The following is an 8389-nucleotide window of genomic DNA, read 5'->3' as shown; positions in this document are numbered from 1 at the left end:
GTATAATAAACTCAGTTAATCATTTCTTTCACACAATCATTCTCATTTTAGTTGAGCGCACTTGTTTGGCTCTAGGAGCTCCTCATCAATCTTCTTTACAGGTAAGTTTTGCATGGTGCTTTTCTTGGTTGCTTTTGGTGTTTCTACTATCACTCTTGTTTGTTTTGTTAGCAGTTTTATACATTCTTCCTAGTACAAGCATCATTCTGCTATTGTGGGTAGTTTTCTTGTGATTGTTTGCATTTTGTAACCCTTCACATTCTAGTCATGAATGTGACAAAATCTATAAGTATTTATGGATCCTTCCTCTTAGCATTCTAGTCATTTTATCTTGTTGTGGGACTTGTTTAAGCTAATATTGATCCATTTCAAGAAAGCGTGCACTTCTAGAAATGAAAGCCTCGATGTCATGGAAAGTTGCACCCAAAAAACCAAATCTTCCTCCTGAACGCACTGTAGAAAATCAAGCTACCCTTACTCTCATAAATTGTGCCCTCCATGAGCGCATGGAGCATTTCAAAGAAACATCATGCAAGCTTCATTCTTTGGCTTGTGCCTTGTTCCCTTCTTAGTCTCCTTGAGTGCACAATGCAAAGGAAAGGTTTACTCCTAACCCCTTCATGCTTTGGCTTATGCCCTACGCCCTCCTTGGATTCCCTTGAGCACATAACGCACCCTGAACCAACAATGATCCCCCTTCATCCTTCGGATTGTGACTTGCGCCCTTGAGGTCTCACTCTCTCCTTTTGCTTAAGCGCACAACGCAATTTGAAGCCTCTCTAAGTCTTAACTCCTCTTTGATTCTCCGACATGTGCCCTCCTTTGTCTTGATGCAGGTTTACCTCACAACAACTGCCTGGCCTCACCTATGAAAGGCTTATGCTCTTAACTACATCTCGTTTTCCTTTGAGCGTTGTTTGTCGAATTGTTACTTATAATAGATAAAGTAATTCTTATAGCTAACCTTTGGTCACTACGAGTGTAATTCTACGTGGAAGTGTTCATGCTTCAAGTCCTATTACACTCTCATTGTCTATTGGAACAATGCCTCCCACTACTCGTCGTGTGACTTCAAAAGAAGTCCCAGAAGCAAGTGTTGAAGAGATATTGGAAGTTGCAAAGCCTACAGTCCCCATCCTTTCAGATACATAGTGCTTTATAGATAACTCTGTTGAAGTCTCATGGAGGGACATCAAAGTCACATTCATGCAGAAGCAGTTCCCTCAAGATATGTAAGATAGGGAAGCTTACAACCACATTAAGTGGTCCCAGATACACAAGGTTGCATGTAGATTTTTTATGATGCCTTTTGTAGAGGCCACTGAGTGGTTCATTAAAAACAGAATAATTATATTCACAATTATAAGAACTATGGGAATTGTTACTTGATTTTGAAGTAACATCCCCTTCTTTTCCTTCAATTTGTTTAGCAAAACTGCTTGTAACAAATTCATCATATCTTCTTGAAAATGTTCTAGTCCATGTTGATCTACATACTTATTTCTATGGTGGTTGCTCATTCTCAAGAACAAGTGCTTCAGGAGGAGTTTTTGATTATGCAGAAACATTATTATCATCCAATTTTTCTTTTGTATAAACATTATCATTATCATCCAATTTCCCTTGAACATAAACATTATCATCTAATTTTTCTTCATTCTCAATTGAAGAAGAAAAATTTATTGAAGGAAAATCCACATAGTGATCTAGAATATGAATGCCCCCTTTAGGATGTGGAAGATCATTATCAAATTCATAATAAAACTTCTTGGAAGTGAATTTATTCAAATGACTGAGTTGTTTATCAACAATGGAAGCATTTTTATCAAATTCAAGAAAAACTAGATCTCTTGAAACAAAAAATTTCTTATTCTCTTCATCATAGGACCTATAAGTTTTATAAGTATTAGAATACCCCCAAAAAATACATTTGTGACTTCTGACACACAATTTGTTTCTTTGTTGTTTAGAAATCAAAGCATAGCATGGAGAACCAAAAACTCTAAAATGTTGAACAATAGGAAGCAGATTTGTAGTACCCCAAAACTAGGAAATATAATGAATACCAAAAACATGCACTAAACTACAATAAAAAAATAATCATGCTAGCACAATTTTTACACAAGCAGAAATAGATTAATAAACCATAGAATAGTAGCAACAAATCTGAGCCATTTTATTAAAATTTCTCTGCAGCTGAGTACAATAGAGTAAAATGATAGAACCTAGGCTTGCTAATGCAAACATGCAATACCCAAGTGAAGATCTAAGCAAAACTCCGACAAAAATGGTTCAATATGTCCCAATACAATGCCCGAAAAATTTTGTTGCTACTTCTAGGGATGAATTGTGATTTATGCCATCAAATTCACTCCATAAATTCTACAAAATTAACTAGAGGCTTCTCTCACCCAAATCTAACAAACCTAGAAAAATATTGGGCTAATTCTAGTTGACCCGAAAGGCCCCAAAATGTGCAAATTACCTAGAAAATAATGATGCTACTTCTACTAGAGGAAAAACGCCAAATGATCCCTCAAAACTACTCCAAAAATTATGAAAAGTTAGAGAGAGGCTCCTCACACCCTAACCAATAAAACCCAAAATTATTTTTAGCTAATTTGAGCTGACCCCAAATGCTCAAGTAGTGTGAAAATATCATGTAAACCAACAATTCGCCTTGCTATAAGAATGAGGATTTTAGACCCGAATGTCACCTTCAAAATTTTGAAATTTTAACCACAAAATGCTTCTCACAAAACCCAGAAAAACCCATAAAATTATTGGGCTAAATCCACCAGTCATTGAAACCCAAAATTTATATGTAGCCCTTCACAATCTACTGCTGACCTACAGAGATCAAACTGGTCTAAGAATGCCCACTTTCCCTGAAGGGAAACTGATACAAATCCCTCCAAAATTTCTTCCTCAAACTTATAGCCAAAATAAGCTCCAATGCTCGGAAAAACACTACTACTCAACCCCTACAAAATAGTTGTAATTCCAGCCTACAATAGTTGATCCTCCAATGAGCAACTCAAACGACCTCTGTGCCCAAGAAATGAAAAAATGAGTGAATAACTTCAATAAAGCTACATGTAAATCATGAATTGGACTCCAGGGAGACACTCAAAATTCTCCGACATGAGGGTGGAATTCCGCTTGGAAGTTCCTTGTTTTAAACAACACTAGTTGACCTGGTTAAGTAGCTCAAGCAAACTCTCCAATTCTGAAATAAAATGCCAAAAAGAATGATCAAAATGAGGCTCTAGCCTTTCTTTTATTGTTTCTTTCTCTTCCTCATACCATGGTTCAATTTTTCTCACACTATGCTTTGATACCATGGTTTGATTCTTCCCATGGTTCAATTTCCCTTTTTGGTAACCTCCACAACTTATTTTCACCTTAATTTTTCTTCTTTTCCTAAGTCCCAATTATTGCCTTTTCTCCAAAATTTATTTAATACCTCTACAACTTATTTCTCCTACTTTTGTTTATCTAAAAATATTTATTATTCGCCAAAATTGTAAATTTGAGAATTTCCCTTAGCAAAATTATTATTTGGGGACATTATAGTCCTCCCCACCAAACATTTTTTGTCCTCAAGCAATGCCTAAACAAGTGTCTTCTCTGTCTGTTGATCATTATTGTAACCACCAATAATACTAGGGTCACAAATGTATCATTGAGTCATCCTCAATCTCAACACTGTTCCGAAATGAAGGAATCCCTCGATACCAACATCCCAAGCCATCCTAATTAATTTGAAACACACCTTGCTCCACTCGCTATCCAACCAGATAGAGGTACCAGAATCCCTCTACATAATATCAATAAGTAGAGAATCATGATAATGTAGCACTCTATCGAACTCCCCATGAAGCTTCCCTGCTCAGTAGTCCACTTCATACACTCCAAGAGTAAACTCCTGAAGACACAACACGATCCTTGTGGGGATGAAGTCTCTCCGACATGAACTTCCCCTAGTATCTTCCTGCTGACCAACCTGTGATGCTGGTGAAGTCCCCCACGCCAATATCAAACCACTAAAACCCAATGGAATATCTAAATGGTCTCCCCCTTTAGGAACTAGATCACCCCTAAGAGTAACTAAACCATGAAATTTTGTGATGCCTGGAGCCCATGCCAATCTCAGAAGGGTGCCACCATGTTGACGCTACACCACTCTGACTATGACATACCTCCCATCGTACACAAATTGTATCCTCCTCTCCTGGAACCTGATGGCGAAATATATGTGAAGGTAAATCTCATCCTGCTTTGGCATCTCCATGATATCAATGTCTGAACATCTACTGTCAATCTCGGTCTAGAGCAGTAACAAGGAAAGCTGACCTTTCCATTTGATAAAGGCCTTGGTGCTCCCCCATATTTCAAACCAAGAGTGAGATGGGTCACTCTCTACCTTGATCCCGCTCGTAAAAAAATAGAGTGACCAATCATGCAACTGAATCCTTGGATCCCATAGACATACTAGTTGCGGAAAAGTCCTGACAACTACTGGCACTAACTTGTACCACGTCGTGGGTCCCTGCATGCAATCAATATATATACTCCATACATCCTGAATCAGTCTAGTGTTTGCAAGATTTCCCTACGCTTTGCATACTACATTGTGATATTTGTTATCATGTCTCCTGTAGATGCTACCCAAAACTGCTTAGAGTCTAATCATCCACCTTCAAGATGGGACCACTAACCACTGAATGTGCTCCTGTGACATCTCAGGATGTCTCACCCAACAGGTTTCATGCATCCCCCTAAATGTGAATTCAAGGGTGGAGCACATGCTACCCCTGTAATAGATCAGACCATCCCCAGTCATGCACCTACCAACTCGCACCCTGACCATATGCCACCGCTAGAAAGCCTCTCTCCTAATGCACTGTGTCCTGTCCAATTGTCTTAGATGAACCTCTTGGGTCCTGTTTCTTGTGATGAGAACACTAAGAGACAATAGCCAAGTCCCCTATGTCAGTGTGCAATGTTGGAGAGTGATAAATGGAATCTCATGGTCAACCTTGTGATCAACTTGCTCTCCAAATTTGGGTGTGCCAAACCTAATGGTGTGCCTAACATCTCCATCAGGAGATCTCTCCGATGGCAACACTCCAACAACCTACTGTGCATCATCATGATCTATTGTACATAAATATACACCCTTGCACTCCTCTACATAACACTGAACTATGAGGCACAACTTCGTGCACCATAGGATACCAACGCTCACTACCATACCACCCTGTACCATATGGAATCCCATATGTTTTCATGCATCTACCACTCCACTAGCAAACTCGATGTGGTGTAATTCACTCCTCCCACTCCATGGTGAAAATATACGGACCAAAAAACACCACCATGCATCTACCTACTCACTTACAAACCATTGCTTGATGTTGCATGCTCCTACATGCCACTGGATGCTATGATCTAAAGCTGAGATAGTACGCGTTGACCTACACCTAATGGTATCTCCACCTCCATTTTCACGCCACCATACCCTCTGACGTATGGGACCTGCCTCCAAAATATCCCTGAGAGACATGAGAGGTGAATTCCCCTATATACTAGTGGTGATTCCACCACTGTGTTTCTCCTGCATGACTATTGTCCTTCACATAACTAGGGAGAACCCTTGACCCCATACAAGTCACTATCTAGCACCCTGGTAATGCCACTTTCTCCAAAAAGCTCCTACTAGAGTATGTTGATCATCCTGTGACTCCATGATCAAACAACATGTAGAGTCTACCTGCTCCCCTGTCAACCCAAGCCATCACTAATGATGATGGAGATCTGAAGGTGTATGGATGCTCAGTCACTGGATCCGTCACACGGCCAATGCCCTCACCAGCCAGATCCATGATGGGGCGGGGAATCCCACTTGGATCCCAAAAGCTGTCATCCTGCATTTCAAGATTACGTTAAGAAGCCCCTTCTAGATTATAATGCCAACCTGGGCCTCCAGTATCCTTAATGTTCAAAATATCCTGCCAAGTTTTACTCTCGTCTACCATCGTCTCCATAATTCTGGCCCTCTCCACTAGGTACCAACTCAGAATCTCTCGCCATCCAACCCCAAGAGAGGAAGTAAGTGCACAAAATCCCATACACAGAACAATACCTCCATCTTACGAATGTTGCACCTTGTGCAACTAATGTCACCTCATCTCATCATCCTAGTCAACACATAAAATTTGTTGAGGTGACTTTACATCTTCCTCTCCAATGTGTAGAGGCAACCTACTAGTGCTATGAGCCCCAACTATGTATGTCTGAAGAGGGCATCTTTGAAGCTCCAATGTGTACCTTAGCAGTACCATTAGGGAATCCAATTGTTCCCCATTATGAGTCAGTTTGGATGCTGAATCGGCACAAACCACTCTCATTCCCTCTAGATCCTTGTTTTTGTACAAAATGGCCTCTCATACTGTCGTTTCCTTTTTCTTCAGTGGTATAAGGTCGGCCTGGAACTAATGAAACTGTTGTGGGTGGAAATCATCTATAAACTTGATCATAACTCTAGACCCCTCTATGTCCCTAGGCACCTAATCAATGGTGGATATGTCTTTCGGTACCTTTTCAATGGTGGATACCTCCGTGTCTCCTGACACCTCATCAACATGATGTAGGTAGTCATCATTTGGAAACTCTATCACAACTCTAGGTGCCTCATTGATGGATATCTCTTCAATAGATGGCCCTACAGGTGTATTCTCAACTATCTCCACCAAGGTGTGATTTGATAATCACCCTATGAGTGTCATCAGTTGAAGATTTATTAAACAAAGGTATTACAAACTCATGTGTTGGTGTGTGTTCTGTGTTATTTAAGCAACGGATCGATTAGATTGCCAATACACAGACATTTAAATGGAAAGACAGCAGAGAAATACAGTAAGAAAACACAAAGACACAAGACATTTAATAAGGAGTTCACCCTATTCTTGAGGGCTACATCTCCAGTCTAGCTTTCAGTGGTGCCCTTGTTTTATTGTGTCTTTAAGCAGAGAATTACAATGCAGGGACTCAATGTGAGTTCTCTTGAAGTAGATTTGCTTGGCAGGGTGGTTCTTAGATTTCCCAAGCCACTAGAGTGCACAGACTCTTCTTCTTTTGCCAGCTCTATGGCCTTCTAGTCTACAAGGGAGAGCCCAATGTGGTGCTCAGCCCGGACATATCCTCTATGGGATGGCTTGAAGCTTTCAAGCTCTCTGGTGCTCGATGCTGCCCTTGGTCAGCTCGGCCCTCTGTCATCTTCTGCTTTTGCTTCACTGTCTTCTTTCCCTGTTTTCTGTCTCTATGTTCAGTCCTCCTCTTGGGATTCTTTGACTGACTTACTTCGACTTCCTCTGACCGTGTATTTTGTCTCTGTTCATGGCTTTTAGGCCATCCGTTCCAAGATTGTTCGGTTCCTCTTCCACCTCTGTCGATTCACCTTCTGCAGCTGCGCTTGGAGTTCCCTATTCAGCGTCATCATCAGTGCTTAGGGAGTGGCTACATGTCCTCCTCTAAACGGTGCCAGCCTGCTTCATCGGTTTGTTTCTTCAGTTATGTCGTGGATGAAGTCTTTCCTCCACCGTGGTGGTCAAATGGATTTCAAATCCTTCTAAATCACGGCTTAATTCCTTCGTCGGTTCCGCTTCCTCCATCGGGCGCAATCTCAGCCATCCAATCTAGGTCCCCCAGATCCAATGTCATATGCACGTTTCACGCGGTTGACTTGCTCGACCGATAGCATGCGATCAACGGCGGTTTTCTCTCACCTCCACTTACCACGCGTCCATCGATGAATGGAATCACTCCGCTCTCGTCCAAAACTACTTACCGTTTGAGGGCGCCCCGATCAATACTGTCGGTTTCCAGAGCGTGGGTCCCACCTTCATACTTTTAGCACTTTTCGCTTTTTTGCCCGTGGCTCTCCGGCTCCCAACGCGACCGAGTGCTCGGGCTTCCTCCATTTTGGTCTTGTTCGCCTAGGCGCTAATCGCGCCTCAAAAATCACCTCCTTTTCCCGATCCGGGGTTCCCACGGGCTACTTTGACCTCCCGCGCAGTCTCCATGGGCCTCGGTCAGTGCGCTGTGACCGAGGTCCTCGTTGTGCCACGCTGGCTGCCATTGACACTGGTTCAAGGTGTTTTTGATCGCTGTTTTGGAATTCTTTAGAGATTTGTCCTGACCTGATATAGTCATGGTTCTTTGACAATTCTTTATGGATTCGATTCGGATCACGACCTTCCCACTGAAAAAGATTTTGGACCACCAAAATTTGGTTTTCAAGCATCGATTAAGTGAGGGTATTGTTTTCTCACTTTTCCAATCTCAATCCACTTTGCACTACTCAGCTTTGACCCTTTGAGCCCAA

The sequence above is a fragment of the Pinus tabuliformis genome, chromosome Q (assembly GCF_031772625.1).
Source record: "Pinus tabuliformis cultivar Carrire ecotype Pingquan chromosome Q, CPIR1, whole genome shotgun sequence".
NCBI classification, from domain to species: Eukaryota; Viridiplantae; Streptophyta; class Pinopsida; order Pinales; family Pinaceae; genus Pinus; species Pinus tabuliformis.
The sequence above is the reverse complement of the archived record's forward strand: the minus strand, read 5'-3'. Positions refer to the sequence as shown.